At 38.4% G+C, this 23,652-nt stretch overlaps 1 long non-coding RNA gene across 1 annotated transcript in view; it reads left to right on the top strand.

Annotated features, from left to right (window-relative positions):
- The window catches only part of LOC136845338 (uncharacterized), a 198,428-nt gene that overhangs the window by 54,067 nt on the left and 120,709 nt on the right, over nucleotides 1–23,652 (top strand). The window contains exon 2 of the long non-coding RNA XR_010855143.1: nucleotides 12,877–13,002. This is a non-coding gene — a long non-coding RNA (uncharacterized lncRNA). The remainder of the gene's footprint in view (nucleotides 1–12,876; nucleotides 13,003–23,652) is intronic.

Here is a 23,652-nt window from a genome sequence, read left to right as displayed (position 1 = left end):
CAATAAAGCCAACTTAAAGGATCAAACGTAGGCCGACAGAAGGACCTTCAAAAATAAACAAGGCCGTTAGATATTATCTGTCCTATAATTTCTGTTTCATATATGTCGGGAAATGTTAGCGCTATCTGATTGCATTCCGCATCATCAGATTTCCATCTCTGAATTTCATTGGCATCACCAAAAAAATTCAATTTAAATTGGAATGCAAAGTATATCATGAATTTAATTAAATGAAAGATAAAAAATAATACTAGCCTCCCTTACTGGAGGAATCATTTACATACATCAGTATTCATTTACGCGTACGGATTTACATACCACATATGCGGAAACATTCAGAAGTGATCTATGGCTGAAAACATTTCTCTCTCTCTCTCTCTCTCTCTCTCTCTCTCTCTCTCTCTCTCTCTCTCTCTCTCTCTCGTGTACATTGATAAACACATGAAAGTATTCATGCACTCGTATATACAAGCTTACAAGACTCCACATTAATACATTTCTGCCTACGTTGGCACCGTGCTTATACATGCATGCACAATTATGCAGTTGTATGCGTTAACATGCATGACGGCATGTTTCTAGCGCGTGCATAGGTAAACGCATCTCAATACATTCTTGTACATTCGTTTTGCAACATGGGCATACATGATTACACATTTATACAAAACTGTTCTGCTTATGATGCGTAACTTTATGCATATACTTACGACGTGTGCATATCTAAATGTTGCATATTCATTCATTTAAATGTACGTAGAAGTGCGAACGGTTTGTTAAGTGGACATAATCTCGGAAGTCCTTAAAGTACACATACACACGCGCGCACACCTGTCAAAACATTCTACCAGACAGAGTAAAAGGGAACATTCGAGTGGAACCGATGACCTACCTACTGACATTGCATATGAAAACGATGCAAAGGCAAATTCTTGGCGCAAGGTAAAACCACATTGCAGGAGGCAGCAGGTGACGGATTCCGCCTCATACAGAACTGTTTCATTTGCCGCGAAGATACTTTGATTTTTATGCGAAAAGGAGACCAGGTTGATCTAATACGGCGATCTGGATTCCTTTACTTCAAGAACCTTTTCAGTCGCGGAGACAGTTTCGTTTGCAACAATGGGGGAACAACCGAATTAAGTTAATGGAGAATGTTGTTATGACAGGGCCTTAGTAAATGTACTAACTAGTTGGCTTTTTCTTTTTTCGTCCTTTAAATCTTGAGCTGAAAACCCTTGTGAATAGAGCCAACAGATTTTAAACCCAAGAAAGCTCCTGAGGGATATCAGCCTGCAAAGAGAGAAAAGTTAAATGAAAAAGTGATAAACAGATAAACATGAGGGAATAGAAAATAAAAAAGACAAGTTAAAGGAAAAGTGGTAAACGGATAAATATGAGGAAATGGAAAATAAAACGCATGCACCTGATTTAAGGAGACATCAGCAGAAATCAGGAATGAATTTGCTCCTCGCTTGAACAACTGCACAAGGCAAACTATTCCACATTTCAGTGCAGCCAAAATAAATCTCCTAGCAAACTGAGTTATCTGGCGTTACACCTACCAAGGGCAATGACATTAAAAAAATAAACAAGGGACGTAAAGAAATTACCGGGGCGAGAAATGATTTTGCTCAGAGTTTGCTTCAAAAGAAAAAATGATTAATAATTCTGCTTCCCTCTCTATTATATCACGGGTTTTGGACATTTTACGGTAATCGGATTACGTCATTCTATGCACCATGTTCACGCTGTTGGCTTTCGGGCCCTCATCATGGCCCATTGCCACTTCACCAGGCCCGCCAAGATTTGTTGTAAGTTTCTCTGGTACTTCGCAAGGTAGGAGGAGCGTTGACCCTGTGCTCAGCCCTTCTCTTTTCTCAGTAGCAGGGAGCGACATGAAGGTAGTTTAAACCTTCGAAAACGAAGCGATTATGTAATAGAGCAGAGACGAATTGCTTTGCAGTAAATACTACAAAAATGATATTTAAAAGCAGATAGAAGTACTCATATACTTATACCAAGGGAATGATTGGAAGTATGAGGGAAATGTCAATAGAAACGGCGTAAACGAACATGCGCGCGAATAGCTCATAATCGACAAACCCCCAAATAAAGTGATGTCTATTAAAAGTGGATACGAAAGCTTGTCAAGCACACTGAATGCACAAGCTTACGAAAAGGGAAGGGCGCAAGATGTCACAATATTAGTCCGTATCTTTTGCGTCCATAGAACATTCTTGATAGCACAAGAATGTCTCTTTTTACCACAGCGACAAGGTCTGCCAACCTGCGCGCTCGTCATAGAAGAAGAATCTGTACCAGATCCTGGACGGAATAAACAAACGCTTACGTACCGCTATCACGTGCTGCTAATCCGACCCCCTACCCCCCACCGGTTCGTTGACTTTTTGAGGATCGGTGAAAGCAGAAAAGGCTTCTTCATGAGCAAAAATAACAGCTACTGTAAGGAGAAGAAAGGAGCATAGGGCAGAGACGTGAAGAGGAAAGAAAAACAGTCGTAGCAGTATGAATTGCTGAACAGAACGAAAGTATCATGACAGCATACAACGCGCGGGGCACTGATCTCTAGCGTCAGGGTTCAATGGCCGATGACCGATGACTATTTCTCTCTCTCTCTCTCTCTCTCTCTCTCTCTCTCTCTCTCTCTCTCTCTCATACGAAATCACCCACTTTTACGTAACTTATTTATACAATATCATGCAGAGAGAGAGAGATAGGGGGGAGGGGGAAAGGTGATGGGGAAACAATTTTTTTTAATATAGAGCTTAGCCTTGTAACATTTTCAGCGTTGTGGACAACTGTCAAACATATTAAGTAGTTCAAGTTAATTTGTAATGCTGGGTGTGCTTGATCGAGCCTGTTGGTGAGTTTTGCTTTCTGCATTGCTGTGTTCTTGCTGCATTTTTTATCATGTTATTCCAAAATGAAAAAAAAAAAAACATTAGACGAAGGCATAATTACACTTTCCCTAAGCTTTTCACTTATTTTTTTAATAACTGTGAAGTTATGGAGATAAATAACTGGCTAATTTTAGGAAGCCTTGCCGTCTTATTTGGTGTTCCTGGCAGGGGTAGTCCCCTGGAGCAGTTGGCCTAGAAAGAAAGACAGTAGACTGGACAAGTGATGCAACTGCTAGTTGCAATTATTCTGGACCATCCATCTGCTTTATTCTTCAGTTCATTCCGAGGATTTACCTCCCTGTTTAGATCAGATTCTCTCGTAATATAATTGAATCGGTAATGTATGTCTGCAAGCCTTAGTAGAGATCTAGAACATAGCAGTAACTGATGTTATCAGCTGGGTGTGAGTATGAACCTTAACAGAACTAGACTTCAGCAATTAGTTGATTATGTAACATAATCCCGATCCAGGAGTTGTCATGCAGAGGTAACGCTTGATTTAATGATTTAGACTATAGCATAATTTTGTTGTAAAACGATGGTTATCGGTTTTGTTATTGTACAATATTATTGCAAAACAATTGTTTCCAGATTTAGGAAAGTCTATGCCTATAACATTCAGGCTATAGTATTTTTTGTTTAAATCTGCAGAAAACTAGCAATTATCTTACGAGCGTAATGCTCTAATTAGAAAATTCTCGTTGTCTCAAGTTCTGAATAGCTGAGAGTGCCCCGGTGCTTGGTTTAACAGCCTAAATTTCATAAAATCAAATCTAATCTTCACTATACCTTGGTAACCTCTGTGGTTTTCTGTCCACTTTACCTTGCTAATCCTTTCTGCCTTGATAGCTCCACTATTTCTCTGTCCAATAAACCTCCCGCTACTGACTATGCTATCCTGTCGTCGGAACATGCATGTTATTCTTATATTAGACTTCACGATTCATGTATGTTAACATCGACTGTTGTTTTGTTATGGCTATCATCTCATAACTATAACACCTCCATGACTATCCGTTTTTGTCAAGCGTTCTAGTTACTCTTCTTAATACAGGGCTGTATTTCGCGGTCAAATACAATACTCTTTTGATCTGGGTGCTTTCCTAGACTCAAATTCATGGCGCTGTTTGATACGTGGTTTGCAGGCTCATAATAATTTTTTTTTTTCTTTAGGACTGGAAGAAAACTGTAGTAGCCCCTGGCAACAACAGTCAACATTATGTGTATCTCCATCTCTGTTTTGATATCAGCATCCTTCTGGAGCATTTGAATTAATTTGTCGCCTTATGTTTCCCAGTTTTCTTTGCACACTCAGTTTCGTGTAAAGGAACCAAAAAGCGTAATATGACAGTTTATTTGAGTAACATTCTAATTGCATCTTCGTATTTGTAAAAGAAAACACGTGTGACACAGGGTATTTGGGTTATTATGCTGAAGCTTTGGCAGAGGTGCGTAAGCTCTGACTGCACACAAATAATTTAGTACTTGGCCAATTGTCCATTGTCTAAATAACCTTCCATAGAACAGAATGACTATATGTGAAAAAGCATAGTGATGAAAAGAAATGCAAATATAGTTACAATTAACAATTGTTTGACGATGGTCAAATAAAATCAACAAGAGAATCAAGAAGGAGAATAATGTTGACAGGAGAAGACTCAAACATACGTACATATACAGACACACACATATGTAAGTGCGTTTGAGGCATAGTTGCATGAGAGCAGAGAGAACCACGTATATTATATGGGAGGATGGATAATTCAGGCAAGTAGAAAGTAAGAGACAAAAAAGTGAGCAAGGACTTTAGGAAGAAAAGGAGGTGGTTCTAGGACTTTAGGAAGAAAAGGAGGTGGTTCTATTGAGAAGTAAATTCAGAGAGCAAGTTTAATAACAAATGGATTTCAGAATCAGAGTTACAAATAGAGAGATGCTCTCTGAAGTGAATGCAGTCCTCGGTCGATGGAGTGAGTATTTTGAAGATTTGTTGAATGTGGGAGACAGAAAAGAAGCAGGGCTGAATGATGAAAGAGTGCAAAGGATAGTGAGTGTTTGAGAATACTTCTTAAGTAAGTGACATTTGAGGACGTAAGGAGGACAATCAAGAGGCTGAAGAATAGAGAGACACCTGACACTTGTTGATGGGACTACAAGTGAGATGCTATAGTAGGATGGTGAAAATGTGGTTGAGTGGCCGAACGGAAGTATTAGGGTATGTCTGCATGAAGGAAAAATTTCCAAAAAAAGAATGGATGAGAGGAACAACTGTTCCTAGTACAAAGTTAAAGATGACAGAGGAGACTAAGAATTCCAGGCGTATAAAGTTACTTACTTTACAAGGGAAGGGGGAAGTAAGGAATGCGTAACGCAAGGGGTGCTGAAGTAAAAGAAGAAGAAAAAGTAGGGTAAGATAGAGGATAGAACGATTGATGGGGAAGAACAGTGTCAGTTAAAATAAAGGACAGATTGCATTAGTGAAGTATGTTAAGAAATAGTTAAGAGAGAAATTTCAAGTGAAATGGAGAAGCCATATGCGTCATACATAATCCTGAAAAACTTATAACTGATAGAATAAATGAAGTTGCAATGTAGTGGTTGGGTGGGGAGGATAAATGGTATAGCGTATAGGTTGTTGAGCACAGTTAAAAGTTTTTATGAAGGAAACGAATTATTTGCTAGAAAATATAGTTCAGAAAGTGACTACTTTGGTATAAAAGGGAGTCTGAGACAAGAGTGTATTATGTTTCCATGGCCATTTAGTATCTCTACGGATGGAGTGCTACAAGTAAGTGAAAAATAAATTAGACATTGATGCTAAGTCGTTGGACGAGTAATGAATCGTGACTGTAGTGTGGAATGATTAAAGTTGGCAGATAATGTGGTACTAATTGAGGATGGTGAAAAGAAACTGTAGAAACTAGTCTGAAAGTGTCTGTAAGAGAAGAAAGTTGAAAGTAAGTGTTATCAAGAGCAAGGTTATGAGGATTAATGGCAACCAGGAAGACGGAACAAAGATTGTTAATATGGATAGTGCAAGAACGAAACTAGTTGGCTAGTCTTACTACCTTGGAGTGAATACGACAGATTATCGTAGGATGAAACAGGAAGTGGGAAGAGACTTAGAGGGTCTGTTGAAGCCAGGTCTGAATGTTGGATGGTGCAAGAACGAAACTAATTGACTAGTCTCACTACCTTGGAGTGAATACGACAGGCAGATTATCGTAGGATACGACAGGAAGTGGGAAGAGACTTAGAGGGTCTGTTGAAGCCAGGTCTGAATGTTGGATGGTGCAAGAACGAAACTAATTGACTAGTCTCACTACCTTGGAGTGAATACGACAGGCAGATTATCGTAGGATACGACAGGAAGTGGGAAGAGACTTAGAGGGTCTGTTGAAGCCAGGTCTGAATGTTGGATGGTGCAAGAACGAAACTAATTGATTAGTCTCACTACCTTGGAGTGAATACGACAGGCAGATTATCGTGTTGGATGGTGCAAGAACGGATACGACAGGAAGTGGGAAGAGACTTAGAGGGTCTGTTGAAGCCAGGTCTGAATGTTGATGGTGCAAGAACGAAACTAATTGATTAGTCTCACTACCTTGGAGTGAATACGACAGGCAGATTATCGTAGGATACGACAGGAAGTGGGAAGAGACTTAGAGGGTCTGTTGAAGCCAGGTCTGAATGTTGGATGGTGCAAGAACGAAACTAATTGACTAGTCTCACTTATCGTAGGATACGACAGGAAGTGGGAAGAGACTTAGAGGGTCCTCTGGAGTGAATACGACAGGCAGATTATCGTAGGATACGACAGGAAGTGGGAAGAGACTTAGAGGGTCTGTTGAAGCCAGGTCTGAATGTTGGATGGTGCAAGAACGAAACTAATTGACTAGTCTCACTACCTTGGAGTGAATACGACAGGCAGATTATCGTGAGGATACGACAGGAAGTGGGAAGAGACTTAGAGGTCTGTTGAAGCCAGGTCTGAATGTTGGATGGTGCAAGAACGAAACTAATTGACTAGTCTCACTACCTTGGAGTGAATACGACAGATTATCGTAGGATACGACAGGAAGTGGGAAGAGACTTAGAGGGTCTGTTGAAGCCAGGTCTGAATGTATGAAGGGGTTGTTAAGCCAGCTCTCCTCTATGAAAGTAAACTACTGATGTTGACTGCAAATAAAAGGACAAAAATTGAAGCCGTTGAGGTAAACAGTTTGCAGAGTAAGAATTGAAAGGACGAGGAATATGGAGAGACAGAGGTGGTAAAAGATCAGTGTATGTGTAAGGATGGAGGAAGAAAGATTGATGAAAGCAGTAGCATTCAGAAAAGCTGAGAGACGGAGGAGAGGATTACCTAGAAAGTTCTGCATCGGCGGAGTTTAAGATGTATTGGAAAAGGAGTGCCTTAATGCTCGGGAATGTTGAGAATGCATACAAAATAGCGGTGATGGGCGCTGCGTCTTTAGGTGTCTCAAAGGATTTCTGATCAGGTCTTAGCAATAGAAATACTGATATGTTGCCATCCCCTGAGGGAAAGTATATATATATATATATATATATATATATATATATATATATATATATATATATATATATATATATATATATATATATATATATATATATATATATATATATATATATATATATATATATATATATATATATATGAAATTTTTATCACACCGTGGAGATTGTATATACAATCATGAAGCTACAAATGTCGCTTAATATAAAATTCATGCTACCTCAAATATTCGATGGGGAATTATCACCGAAGGGGAATTTATAAGTTGATAAATGGATTGGTACTGCCGGGTCGCGATCCCTCGTCCTATTTATCACTTATAAATTCTCCTTCGATGATAATTCCCCATCGGGGGTATTTAGCTCAGTGGTAGAACGTCGACTGGAGTTGCTGGATAAGTATCTGTGACGAGGGATCGTGACCCGGCAGCACCAATCCATTTATCACTTATAAATTCTCCTTCGGTGATAATTCCCCATCGGGGATATTCCCGAAGTAGCGTGAATTTGATATTAAGCGACATTTGTAGCTTCATGATTTTATATATATATATATATATATATATATATATATATATATATATATATATACAGATATATATATATATGTATATATATACATACATACATACATACAGATACATATATATAGTATATATATATATATATAATATATATACATATATATAGTATATATATATAATATATATATATATATATATATATATATATATATATATATATATATATATATATATATATATATATATATATATATATATATATATATGTTATACAATTATTTGTAAAGAGATGGGTAGAGATGGATAACGACAGCAAATAGGGACAAACATCCATGAAAAAACAGTAACAACTGAACATCGTCGAGAGAGCGGAAAAGCGCGACTGAGGCTCCGCGGAGGCAGGGACACCAAAACCGAAAATCCCGGGATGGTTTTCGTTGTGTCCCTTTTGTCGAGGAACCTTGAGAGAACGGAGCAGAGGCAATTAAGCAAGTGAAGGAGAAAGGGAGAGAAGCTTAGGAAGCGAGAAGTTTATAATGAAGAAGTTGCTGGGTGAAAAAGAAGAAGAAGAAGAAGGAGAAGAAAAAGAAAAAGAGCAGATTTGGGGGAGGTGTTGGAGGGATGGGAGGAGGGGAGTGAGTGCTGGTGCAAGGCCACCTCGGTTGGTGTCGTGGGAGGAGGAAGAGGAGGGAGTACTGGGGATGGGAAGGGGAGGTGGCTTGGTGGGGGCCAGGAACATCCCTCTCCGCAAAATGCAAACACCTCTTCTGGGCGGCGTGACCCAAATGTTGAAAGTGATGACGTCACTCCATCCACGCCCATGATACACGATGACACACCCCCTCCTTCTCGAAAGGAATCCCACCCCCTCCTTCCCCACCTTTTCCTCCTCCTCCTCCTCCTCAGGCCCCTCTCCTTTTTGATTCTCATCAAGCTTCGTAACTAAAACGAGGACCCCATGCTTGCATTGCATGCCTTGTTTTCCTTTTAGTTGTGAATTTCGTTGTTTCTTATATTGTTGTTCTGCATATTGTAGTTCCGGGTGTGCCTGCATCCGCCTTTATTGTTGTGACAAGACAGCAATCGGAATCAGTATAAAAAAATCTGTTAGTTGCTTTGGTCATTGTAATGCTTCCAACGTACAACTATTCACAAGACTTATTACCTCTCTCTCTCTCTCTCTCTCTCTCTCTCTCTCTCTCTCTCTCTCTCTCACACACACACACACAAACGTACTTGGGGTCGTTGGCCTCTCGGGGAGCTAAGGGCTGAAAACATTCCTGTACTTACTCGCTTGTTCTCTCAAACGAACCTCAACGAAGGGGTTTTCTTTTATTTTCTTCTCTTCATAAATGAAAAAGACGACTCGTCTACAACGCGAGAAGAGAGAAAGTTGATCAGGCTGACAAGGATAAACCATACGATGAGTTATTTACTTGAGTAACTTGTTCCCCTTTGCTCGGCAGGGTCAATGAACTCTTCCCGATGAAAACACTGGCGAAGCGGAGGCATAAGAATGGTTGCTCCCTTGCAAATTAATGCCAGGGAATCACGTGCAAAGCAGGTTACCTACGATGTGGTAACGACAACAATAATAAAAAGAAATGATGGTAATAATAATAATAATCAAAATTGGGGTCAGGGTGGATTAAGTAAATTCTTCTTGCACTTCTTGACGCGATGACCCACTGAGAACGATTTGAGACTGACTGATTTTTGTAGAAATGGATGGCTCTGAATTAGTTCGGAGAGAGTTCATATAAAAAGCAATAAGGGATATTTTTTCGACGCAATGGGCAGCTGAGTTTTTAAAATGAATGATTTGTATTACATTGAGTGTTGTGACCATTTGTAGCTTTTTAAAGAAATGAAAGCTTCTTTTATGGTATAAATTCAAGCTTTCAGTGTTTACATTCTTCAGACAAAACAGAAAGCTACAAATGGAGGAGAGAAATACAGATGCACAGGTAAATAGCTGTTAATGTAATAAAAGGTATAATATCTTTCTTTTTTTCTCATTACTTAAACGAGTATTACTGTTTAGTATGTTTAAATCTATGTGTTTATTTATTTGTATTGATTAGTTGTTGACATTCCGTTCAATCTGGCTTTGCAGGTCAATGACCTCTCAGCCTCACAGCATATGAATATTTGTTTGTTTTGAACGATAATGTCGATATTAACAGTAATAATAGTATTGATGAAACTGTTTCAAAGTTTTATAGTGTATTTTTCTTGAACATATTCATCTGAATGCCCCAAAGTTAACAGAGAGTTCGGCTGAAGGTTATGGAAATTGACAATAAAGAATCCGAGTGAAAGTGACCATGGAAGGTTCAAATTCAGTGTTCACCTTTGGAGTCTTGTATGCTTGGGTTACGGTTAAAAAATAAGACAAATAATTTCGAAAGAATGATTAGAAATAACAGATGACCGACTAAACGAATAAATACAAAACACAAAGCAAAAACCTTACAGACTTTATGAAATCAAGTTAGTGTTACTACGCCATTGCTTTTGGAATTTGTGACTGCGTTATCTCTTATCTCTAACAGAAGACTGTACTTGGCTGGTGGCATCTTTTGACCTGGGATTTTTGTTTATTAATTGAAGGCTAAATATTTGATTATCCCAGAAAATGTGACGTTAAAAGAATATGGAAACATACAAACAGGCTGCGACAGTTAAGGATTGCACTTTCACCTGGAGTATGGCAGTGGACTTGAACCTTTTGCATGGATTCCTTGCTACTTTGTGGACACTCGTGCACAGCAGTCAAGCCACCAACACTTATTACAGTATATTTGTAGCCTACACTTACGCGTGTGCTGTCGGAACCTGTCTCTGTTGATGGCTTTAAGTACACACAAAAAAAGGACCTTTGGTTCACAGGCCCCACTGTAACCCATTGTCCCAAGTACCAGACCCCTCCGCGTCACTCTGAATAGTCAGGTGGATTATCAATATCTACCAGCCCTTGCTTCCTTCTTACGTTGGACCTCCATCACCGACTCCGAGATTCTATCTTCCTCCAGACGCCTACATGTTCTCTCCACCTCAGCCCCCTGGTGTTTATTAATTTTGAGATCGACGAGTTTCTTGGTGTCTCAGACTTCATATAATTATGACGTTCCTTACGAAAGCAATCATTACGAATGTTCAATGTCTGTCTTTTTAAACAAATGGAAGTAGGCCCAAGATAAGGGATGAACTTCAATATAAACTATGTCAACACTGTACTGGCAACCTATGGTGCATTTTTTTTTTTATTTTGGACCACTAAGTATAAACTCCTGCAGTATATATGCTTTCCATTGTACACGTAGCAGTTGCGCTTTTAAATCTTATGATAAAATCAATTTTCTCGATGAAGATGAGAAATAACTTCCTTCTATAAGAAATTTAGATGCACTATCGTTTGATTTCAGTAGCAACCAAAAACAAAATAACTGTACTGAAAAAAGGGAAATCCGTTACTCAGAGAAGTACTACGATGAACGCGTATGGCAGTAGAAATTGTAGTGCGCAGTCGCATTACAACAGTTGCAACTATACTTTCCCTGTAAACTGATGTGGGTCAGTGCAATCAGGGATGAAGAACGCTATCGTGGAGCCGAGAGACTCTTTCGATATCCGGATGGGAGTGATGGCGCTCCTTCATGACTGTCATTTTTCACAGCGATCGATGCATCCTCCTCGGATGGTCCCAAGTCTGTTCGTTTTCCTTACGGAGAATAATTCATTCGCTTGGATTTTTCATCGAGGCTACTCTGACTATACTGAGACTATTCACCAACACTAATAACTGGATGGGTGACCAGTTATGATTGGCTGATGCCAAAATGTGCTTCCTTGAACGTTACTGGAACTTACAACAGACATTAGGAGTCTAGTGCCAATGGCAGTAAGTCATAATGAACTCCGAAAAGCTAACACAGTATGTGACATAGTTTGATAGTATACTATGGAATCGCCTAGTGTCGAATAAGAGCGTCATAAAACCGTCTTGGAAAGTAAAGGATTTGGAGCAGATGGAGCTGTGCACGAGAGGAGCTTTTGGCTCAACCCCTTCCCTCATTTCCATCCTGCCAAATTCAGAAATTTCTCCTCAATTTGTGTTCTCTCAATTGTTGGTGTGCGTCAATAAATCTTTTATTTTCTCTTGTGTTTTTTGCTTTATCTTCATAATATTATATTCTCTGATTTCCAAACGGCACATCCATTACCTTATATACGTCGTATAGTCTGTTTGCTTTCATGCAATATTTTGACATAAAAAGAACAGCACGCACTACAAATGCAATATTCAGGGACCCCGTAGAGCACAGTTACTCCTTAAATCACATGGCTACAGCTTAACGTTCCTTGGCAGGTTTGCTGCAGACTGTATCGGGAACATACTTCCGGCCTAATTTAATGTCAGCTCATTTTTAAATGATTCATTTCTTTGTGACTTAACTTTAGCAGATTTTTGAAGTGCATAAAAATAAATTCGTTCGAAAATTTCCAGTTGCTTAGACATAATATGGTATCTGGCTCAATGACGGCAAGGCCTGTGCAGTGCATGTGTAGCGATGATCTAATAAAACAAAGAATGCGGCATATTTTTGGAAAACGTTCATTACTACGAAAGCTTAAATCTGCGGTTTCTCTGTCATTATAGCGATTGATTCGCTGCAACCCTAGACTCCCAAGGCCTGTTGCAAGTTTCCAAGCACTGTTTTGAGCTCACAAAATTCAAGGGAGCTCATGTGCCAACGACGTCTGGCATTCATTGGAAGTTACCCATCCAAGTAATGACCAGAAGAGTCGAGTCATTCACTAATGAAGACGACTTATTATTGTACTGGCATTATTTCAGAAGTCTGTATTTCAGAATTTGTGTTTTGTACTTTCAGATGGATAAGTGGAAAGGATGAAAGCGAGTCAGCGCCCGAAGGCTGAAGTGCGGGAATACTCCCTTTCCTCAGTCAAGAAGAGTCTACGCCACAGCAATCGGTCAAAGTTAAACCTGAGGACTAACAGTGAGTACAGTGTGATAGTAATTTAACGTTGGAGCATTCTCCATTATTTAGTAATAAATGCTATGCTACAACATTTAGACTAGCAAGTTGAATAAATACCTTACGATTCAGCATGGAAGTCTGAGTCGTAATGGATCTGTTATAATATACATATATATATATATATATATATATATATATATATATATATATATATATATATATATATATATATATATATATATATATGTACATGTGTGTGTGTGTATATATAAATATATATATATATATATATATATATATATATATATATATATATATATATATATATATATATATATATATATATATATATATATGTATATATGCACACACACATATGTTCTTTTGTGTAAGGTAGTTTTCAGTCATTTCTACCACGGGCATTGTCTTCGACAACTCGGTAGTAAGTTGATCTCATGTGTCCTTTGTTGCAAGTAAGATGCTGTCAACCTTAACAGACATCTGGAGCGGATCGTTGCAGGGAGTGGGAACCTTGTGCTTCATGGCTCTGAATATTTGTCAGTGCTGAGTGTTACCCTCGACTCAAAAACCTTTTTTCCCTCAGTACTTGAAAAACATATCAACCAGCATCGTCCAGAAAAAAAAAAGAGGGTATTGTCCGCAAGGCTCCATATGAAGGAATTACTGCCACAGGATTCAGATCTGGTCTGTCTTTGATGAGAGTTTGTTTCCCTGTTCGAATGTCTGGAAACTCGCAGGATCTTTATTTTCCAGAGAAAATTGCTCAGTATGATCTGTTCCTCTCTCCTGGCATCGCTGGAAGATGTCATGTCCAGCAACGTTCCAGGAGAACATTTCTTCTATCTCTTTGGGTGCCTTTGTCTGTAGAATTATTGTTTTGCTCCTTACTGTGTAGATCGTTAGCATCCGCACTCTGTTCAGGCGCAACAATTTCACATTAACCTTTATCAAACAGAATAGATATTGGCCATTTAACACAAAGCTTGATGGTTAAACGTGTTCATGTAACAGTGACTGAAGGTTCTCCATAAGCAGAGATGCACAAATACAGTAGCAACAAAAACATCAACAGCGAGAAAAAAAATCGACATTGCGTCTTACAAGGAAAAAGTCAGAAAAACCATTCAGTTTCTGAATAACAATAACCATCAACAAAATGACAACGTCGCCAATCTAAGAGTCAAATCACAGACAGAAACTGTCACAAAACACCTTTTAAGAGTTTTATCTTACGGTTTTTGCAGAAACTCTGCTCTTCGGTCACTGTGTGCTCTTATGTGTAATTTTTCCCCATTGTATATACCTTTTCATTTGAGTTTCTCCTTTGCTGTTCCCTCTGGATTGCTGACCTCCGTAACCCTTCTGGCCGGAGCTAAAGGGGGCCGTGCCGTAGGTTGAGGCCAGAACAAACGGGACCCATCATCGAATGATAAACGTGCGCGTCATTTGCAAAGGAGGCGTCTGTCGCCGTATTCTTCTGTCTCGGGATAAAAATCAGAGAGAACATGAAGAAGGTCCTGTCGACATCATCCTCGCCTCCCTCTCCTCCTCCTCCTCCTCCTCCTCCTCCTCCTTCTCCTCCCCTCTTCCCTCCCCGAGCTATTTATCGCAACGTGTCAAGTAGCGGTACTTGAGAGGTTTAAGCGCGGCAAAACAGGAGGGAGGGCTTCTGTTTCTTGGGTCGAGCAATGGACTGCAGGTCGCAGAAGCATTGTTTCCAGGGCTTCCTGTTTCACTGAGGGTTTTTTCGCGCGGAGTACGTAAGTTTCTCTACCCTCTCTCATCTCCGTTACTTAAAGGGTAGTCTTAACGGTTGCTACCACTTTTATGACTAGATAAGGATATTAACATGTTCCTTTGGCTGCTGCAATAGCTTGTAAGAGGTAAGAAAGTTTGAAGTCTTCGTTGCTGGCCACAACCGCTCGTCCTGGTCACAGTCGATTTTCATTTGAATTGTGATCATGTCAAGGTACTGTTCTGGGAATACATGGAAAACAAGGTGCACTTCTCTTTTCGACGTAAAAAAAAAATCTCGAATATCCCCACTTACATGACATGATGCCTTCCAAAAAAAAAAAAAAAAAAAAAAAAAAGCTTCGTTAGAAAAAAAAGAGTATGTTCAAAGGTATCTTACCTCATTCACTTTGTTCGTTTTCAAGCCTCATTGTGATCAAGTGCGGCTCACACCAGGCCCCTGTGATGGGTGGTATGTTTCCTCGTATGGATTTTATGGATTAGGTACTTGCCCATACCCAAAAGTATTTTTCCCTTTATAAAAGAAAAATTGAAGCAAGAATCATTTGCGAGAATCTACCCTGCAAGTAGCTTCAAAAGATACCTCGGAATGGTTTAGAAACTTGTTAATAGGTTCTGAAGTAGAGAGAGGGGCAAGAAAGACGAAAAGATAAATACTGACTACTAGCCATGGACCTTTGTCGACAGACAAGAGATTGCAGAGCTTTTTTGACAGACAAGAGATTGCAGAGGTTTTATGACAGACAAGAGATTGCAGAGCTTTTTTGACAGACATGAGATTGCAGAACATATAAAGAGAGCCCATAAAGGCTGTTACAAGGCGATATCAGTGAGTTCCACCATGTCAGTCCAGTTGTCTGACTAAGGAAATGTGGATGCTTTTATTTTGTGGGAGGGAATGCCCGAATGGTCAGCAGATGAACCTCAGAGATACGCAGAGCGCGAATCCAAGATGACCGCTTTGATTAGACAAGGTCCACATCGCTCAGAGACAGACCCTGAAACCAGGAAGCGCAATGGCACATCTTCGGACAACACCTCTTCAGGAGAGGGTATTTTTAGAAGCAACGGTGCTGGCTTTTGGTTATGGGTCATGCATAGATAATTATGGATTGTGTAGGGGTGAAGTGCGACCGACCTTATAAAGTTCAGGCCAAACATTCACCGTTTTGCAATCCCCTGATAATTATGTTTTAATGATTAAGTCTATTATGAGGACGACCATAGCAGATATGGTAACTGATGTCATTATTGTTCAGGTAATTGCGACAGTCATTAGTTTCTTAATAACGTTGTATGTGTGTCATCGCTTGTTAAAACTTTCATTGAAATTTGCACAACAACTAACATGTTATATAATACCAGGCGCTTGTATTGTATTAGCATTAATACTCGTCCTCACAAATGATCCCATTCATTCCATCGCTCTAGTTTCTATTTCCGACGAGAACAATGATAATACTCTGTAGAAAGAAATTATCTGGGAAATGTATGTGAAGTGAGAGGGTTCTAAATTGTTGAGAAACATAAAAAGAATATGAAAGCATGAGCCAATTTACTGTGAGTGGGTTTGATCATTGAAATTAACTGAGAACAATCTGCAAGGAAAAAGGATCTAATATTTGATGCTCTGATAGCATGGAGATAATAAAAAAACCTCCACACCAATGCAGTGAGCGGCAGATGGCAGGACCATCAGCATCGAGAGAGTGCTGGAGCCCATGCAAAATGATTGGCAACGCAGGATCAAAATGGCTGCCGGTGCAGGAATACAGACTGGCTTTGAAACATGGAGCAACAATTTGTATGTTGCCCTTGTCAAGTCAAGAGATATTGAGACACATTGAGTCGGGTCAGTACCTTGGCACTTGAGCTATCGTGTCAATCTGTTGGGTGTTGGGCACGGGGCTCCCTACCTCATCTTTAGAGTCAAAGACCTTTGGAGTTTAATGTGGGCGCAAATAGGTACCAAGAGGCCCAAGGGACCAACAGAGCTGTTGAGTTGGTGAGTTTATCTCATTACGTGGGTATTATCTCTCATTGCAAGTCTGGCCATAACTCAAGGTTTTCCACTGATTAAACAGTTTTGACCTCATCCCTTTAATGACCAAACATTCCTTTTTTTTCTTGCTTTACTTTGTTTCCGATAGTTAGGCGATGCAAGCATTATGCGTTACAACCTACTGTGCCATTGTTGGCCTAAGCAGCGAAATATACTCCTGGTTGCTAGTTGACCGTAGTGAGTTGCAGCTGAGGAAGAAGGCCGTAGAGCAGGATCCATTTTGCTATAAGGAAAAGACGTATGGGTCAGAAAACCAGAAGGCTGAGTCCTTCTAGCGCCACCCTCAGAAGGTAGAGAAGATGTAGCTACAAAATCTATCTAACTAGCTACCGGTCTGTGTATACACACACACACACACACACACACACACACACATATATATATATATATATATATATATATATATATATATATATATATATATATATATATATATATATATATATATATGCCTCCCCTCCCGATCTCATTGAATAAGAAAACTTACACGACAACGTAAAAGCCCGTTTGCAATACATAGTGACCTAATACAACGCTGACCAGCTTAGCAAAAATGTTGGTTGCTACGAATTCTTTTGTTTACTCTGCGGCAGTCCTGTCCCTCCTCAGCGTTATTGTATATGCCAATGTTCTCTTGAGTATCGTATGTAACTGGGAAATAGCAGACCATAACATGAAGCGGCGTAATTGGTCTGTAATTATGTGTAACGATTTTGATAGAATCACGCTCTGCATGAAAAAATTTCTGCCTAGTAAAGTATTGACCTTTCTAATAATAGATCATAGCATAACGCGGCATAATTAGCCTGTCATTAAACGAAGTGTCTTGATTACGTGAATTATTCCTAACAGCCGTGTTGCCCGTTCTCGCCATCATTTAGTTCAATAGACAGCATTGCTTTAATGTAATACATGACATCATTTTCGACAATGTTTTAGTGTAATGGCCCGCAGTGGATACATCTTTTGGAATGGTTAGCGTTCAGTGACCCTTAAGCGGACGCTAGACTGTCGGTGCATAACCCCACGTAACCATCGGCGGGGAAATGAGCACAGGGCTAACAACCTCATCCCCAAAATGGCGAAGGCGTTTTACACACACACACACACATGTACATATGTTATATGTAAGATATATATAAACATATACAGTATATTTATATATATAAAAGTGTGTGCGTGTGTGTGTGGGTGTGTATGTATGTATGTATGTATGTATGTATAAATTGAACCACATGCCACATGTATGTCAGCAATGATGAAGGCACAAGAAAAAACCAGGATGGAAATAAGCAGGTGGTCGAGTAACACCTGTCAACCTACCCTCCCTACATTTGCTCTGTAAGTCAACAGTCCTCGGTTTATAAGGATCAATGACTGATGCTTTCCCTCAACTGCCAAGCCTTGGAATTCTTCCTTTGCGAGGCAGAGGGGTTCGCTTCCCTCGCTGTTAAACCCTGCTTAGCCTCTAGTCATCCAACATACCAAATTGCAGCCCTCTAGCCTCAGTGGTTTTTATTTTATTTAAGGTAAAAATTTAGCCATGATCGTTCGTCTGGCACCTCTATAGGTGCCAAAAAGACAGACCACCACAGGGCCGCGGGTGAAAGTTTCATGGACCGCCGCTGAGAGTTTCATGGGCCGTGGCTGGGAGTTTCATACAGCGTTATATGCTCTACAGAAAACTCGATTGTGCCGATGAAACTTCGGCGCATTTTTTACTTGTTTCTTGTGGTCTTTGGATTTGGACCAGAAAAAGGCAAAGATGGCTGTCCTACTGACTTTTGAAATAGGGTTAATAACAATGATATCCTCTGGAGATGATACCTTCGGCCTATTATTATAGTTAAATTTAAATTGGTTTTAGGAGAAGCTTCACAGTGTCTTTCACGGAAACAATTAATTGCAGTTTCATGGTGTTTTCTTCATTATTTTATTCTATTTTCTTATGGTCTTGACGAAAGCATAACGGTCAAGTATCATTTCGATTTCTCTTCGTTAACCCAATACCTTCACAATTATTTCATTTGTATCATCTCAGCTTTACTCGACTCTTTGGGGTCGCCTTACCGGATTCCTGCCCACCCACTTGGCCTTATCTTATAGTGTATTTTGATTAATAATATCATTAAGTTCGTCAGCTTCAGTAGACGAACTCAGGAAAGACGTTTTGGAAGACTGCTACGGTCCCTTCATTCATGTCCCCTCTTCAACATCCTACTATTTTTTTTTTTTTTTTTTTTTGTAAGAGGCCGTCAACAAGACGGAACACGCAAAAGAGAGTCGAGGGGTCGTAGCAAGCGCCTGTTCCCCCAATACTGTTTTTACTACCATTGACTCCCCACGTCTCTCCTCACGGCCCCTTCCATTTGAGCAAAAGACGGGAACAAGCAAATAAGAGTGATGCAGGGAGTCGTTGCAAAGGTTTATTACTATTTCTGCCACCACTAATTCACCGTCCCTCCTTGTATCACACCCTACAATTTAAGCAAAGACGGTCACAGGCAAATTGAAGGAGGTAGGGGGCCGATCCAAAGGCTTATGCCCATTACCACTACTACTACCACCATTAGTAATGAAAGCATTCCACCAGCATCTAGGAAGGGTCTTGGGTTAATGGGGAGCAGGCGCTGAAGCAGGACAGTCCTCATGGTTAGTTTAACCTCGTGACCCAGATGTGTTGCTTTGCTCTAAATTGCCCGCGGCAGCTTTTCGTGCATTGCCCTGGTGATTCCTACCAATATCCTCAATAACGCTTTCGCTTCGTGTGTCTTCCTGTGCGATTTGAGGGTTGAATTTGCGAGGATATCCTTAGATCTGCGCACACATCTGGTTGTTGCTCGTTCGTTAGGCTTTGAATTCAAAGAAAATGGGAATTAAATTTCAAGGATACAACTTTCTGAGTAAGAGCATATTACGTATAAAAAAAATGCCAGATCTAGATACTTGAAGTCAACTTTTATTCGTAAGAATTAGTTACCAACTTCAGGGGAGTAACCTTCATAGTGTAGCACCTCTAAAATGGATGAACGAATTATTCATTAAACATTTTCATATGACCAAAATGGAAAAAAATTGAATTATGTCATAGATATCATACCATAAATAAAATATCATAAATAAAAAAAACAAGAACATTATATACTAATTTAGTATTAATGAAGGGTAATTTCAATCACATCTTTTAAGAAAAGTTACACATGAACATGACATTTCCAACGGAATAAGATTCATTACGCTCCAGCATTTTTAAGACGAAGCATATTAATCCGATTTCAGAGACCGAGACGAGGCGTGCGTATTTACTTCATTTCACACGTACACTAAACAACACGACTGTAGTAAAAATGTATCTGAAAATTAGAAGACAATTTATATGTATGAAAATGCTGAAATAAATGGGCTTTTTCGATGGTGTAGCGATTATAGTCGGTGACATTTTCCTATGAGGTGTGCACAGAACCCTAACTGGGAAGGAATAGATTTTCAGCTCTTTCTACGAATTCTTGGAAACAGTTCTCGGATTCAAGGCTTGCAGTGGAGAGTAAAACTAGAGGTAGTTCATATCGAAAAGTTAAGAGGTCGTTGTGGCCTTTATAATATATGAATCTGGTCAGTATGATAAGTCTGATATATATATACTTTATATACATATATATATATATATATATATATATATATATATATATATATATATATATATATATATATATATATATATATGTATATACATACATATGTGTATGTATGTATGCATTTATATATACATATATATCTAAATATATAAAAATGGATGTATGTATGTGTGTGTGTATGTATGTTCCAGCATAACTCTGAAATGCATTGAGCAATTTCAACCAAACTTGGTATACATATGACTTACAATCTGGAAGAGAATACTGTGAGGGTAAGACATCACTAGTACCAAAGGGGGTGGGGGTGGGAAGGCCTTCCCTGAAACAGGGCTTGTTCTGCCCTTAGACTTAGTAATTAAATAAACTCTAAGTGTTTATCATACCTCATTTCGTTATACATATGACTTACTATCTGGAAAAGAATATTGTGGCGGGTAAGACATCACTGGCACGAAAGGGGGTGGGGGTGACATGTAAAAAGCCCGAGAACGACAGATGTTAGTGTCTAATCCATAGTTTTCGAGGTCACTGAGATGAATAGTGACACTCCCGATGCCCTTCAGGTCCAAGTTCAGCCCCGATAGGAAGTGGGGGTGAGAAGGGGTGAAATATAAAATGTCAGAAATGTTGGGCATTGTAACTGAAGCAACTATCTTAACAGGAAAGGGAGAGAGAGAGAGAGAGAGAGAGAGAGAGAGAGAGAGAGAGAGAAGTTAGTATATATATATATATATATATATATATATATATATATATATATATATATATATATAATATATAATATATATATATATATATATATATATATATATATATATATATATATATATATATATATATATATATATATATATATATATATAAGGCGATGACGTCATCTATCCGCTTTATCCCCATAGAGGAAGTTGTTGACCCCAAAATGCATTACCCTTCCGTTGCATACACTGACCTTATAGGGCGTGGTGACATTAAAAAAAGCAGCCATTATTCGTAGAGGGAGTAAACGCGCCATTAACCTGACCCAGATGCACTCGCGTGTATTAATTAGCGTGAAAGACAATAAATCAGTCAGTCGGCTGGTCGTCGTTGCCGATAACAATGGCGACGGGAGCGAGTGTCCTAGCGCTCTGTCTGACGGCAATTACTCCTGGAGTGGTGGTGTTAGCGTACCCTGGAGGGTGAACGACCTCCTCCTGGGTACATAGACTCCTGAATCATTCAGGTGACGAGCCAAGCGGAAAAAGTGGGTCCCTTCGCAATTGATGGACGTCCGCACGGACAGGAAGAAGAAGAAGAAGAAGAAGAAGAATGAGAGAAAAGAACAACATAGATAGAAAAACATTGAACAAGAGGGGTTGGGGGTGGGGAGAATGAATGGGAAAACAACTTCAGAGAAATCCTTTGTTAACCCAAAAGATCATAAAAAAAAAGTCATAACAATTAAATCTGGATAAAAGATAAAAGCAATACATCAAAGTAACGCACCAGAATTTGACATATGCAAGAACTATAAGAATTATAAGAGGAAAAGAAAAAATAGTTTTAAGCACATCACATATTCTTCATTCATTGTTGCTATGCTACTCAACTGCAACTTTTTGCTTGCACATATAAACACGCACAAATACTTCTATACAGTCAAGTAAAGTATATTTTCAAGTCTTCTTGTGTGTATACATACAGATATACACGCACACACATAAACCCGCGAACGTATACCGTAATTATACATTTTGAGCCGTAAAGAAACAGAAATAACATAATTATATAAGGTAATTGTAATTTTTCATAATCACTATTCCATCCACACACTATACATACATACATACAAATACATCTGAAAGTGTATATATACTTATGTATATGTGTGTGTATGTATATATATATACATACACATACAAACATATAGATAATATATATATATATATATATATATATATATATATATATATATGTATATGTACATATATATATATGTGTGTGTATGTATATATACATACACATAATACACACATACACACACAAATATATATATATATATATATATATATATATATATATATACATACATATATACATATACAGTTATGTCTAGCATATGAATGAATATCAAACAGACTTGATTGGTTATTACTTTAACAATAACCAAACTTGTGGCCTAGAGGAATCTATAGTGATCACCTGTCTGATATATGTATATATATATATATATATATATATATATATATATATATATATATATATATATATATATATATATATAAAAAATGTAGATAACTGAATATGTAGGAGGTAAAGTAATTAATTTGAATCAAGACTATACATATCTATAATATATAGAAAAAGGATAGAGCAGTGAAACAATCAAGAGGTAACGTAATTAATTTTAATAAAGTAAACTGAATCCGTTAACCTAAGTACAAATAAACAAAAACATTCAAGCACCAGTAATGCATTATATACTTGGACCTTGTCCCAAGTGGTAGTTTGATATATATATATGTGTGTGTGTGTATGTATATGTATTAATATGTATGTATCACATATTAAACAATCTGATTTTCAACAAGTCTTTTGGGATTAAACAGCTATCCTCATGTATTCCTTTATCTGTGGCAGCGACCCAATATTGTCAACTGGCCACCAGGTAGCTCATTTGCTGCCTTGGCTGGTTGATTGCTTAGTTAAAGAGGGTCAAAGCGACCGTCTTGTTCTTTTAATTGCATAGTCTGAGCAACTGAAAAGGGATCCAGTACGAGTACAATGCAAGATCCAGAGGGCAGTCGGGTAAACGAAACTTCCTTCTGCCTTGCCAACAAGACAAAATTTTCTTTCAAAAAAGATGGTATGCAACTGATTTTATAAATGATGGTATGAATTAAATTTAAAGCTTGATGTATGGAATAATTAAAAAATGATGGTATGAAGTAAATCTAAAGGGTGGTGTATGAATTAATTAAAAGATAATTGTATGAGTTAAAATTAAAGGATGATGTATGGATTAATTAAAAAAATGATGGTATGAAATAAATCTAAAGCATGATGTTTAGATGAATTAAAAGATAATTGTATGAATCAAAATTAAAGGATGATGTATGGATTAATTAAAAAATGATGGTATGAATTAAATTTTAAAAATTATGACGTGAAACAAATTTAAATGATGGCATGAATTAATAAAGAAAAAATGATGGT

Source organism: Macrobrachium rosenbergii, chromosome 13 (assembly GCF_040412425.1).
Source record: "Macrobrachium rosenbergii isolate ZJJX-2024 chromosome 13, ASM4041242v1, whole genome shotgun sequence".
NCBI classification, from domain to species: domain Eukaryota; kingdom Metazoa; phylum Arthropoda; class Malacostraca; order Decapoda; family Palaemonidae; genus Macrobrachium; species Macrobrachium rosenbergii.
Note: the sequence above shows the minus strand (reverse complement) of the source record. Positions and strands in the feature narration are given on the sequence as shown.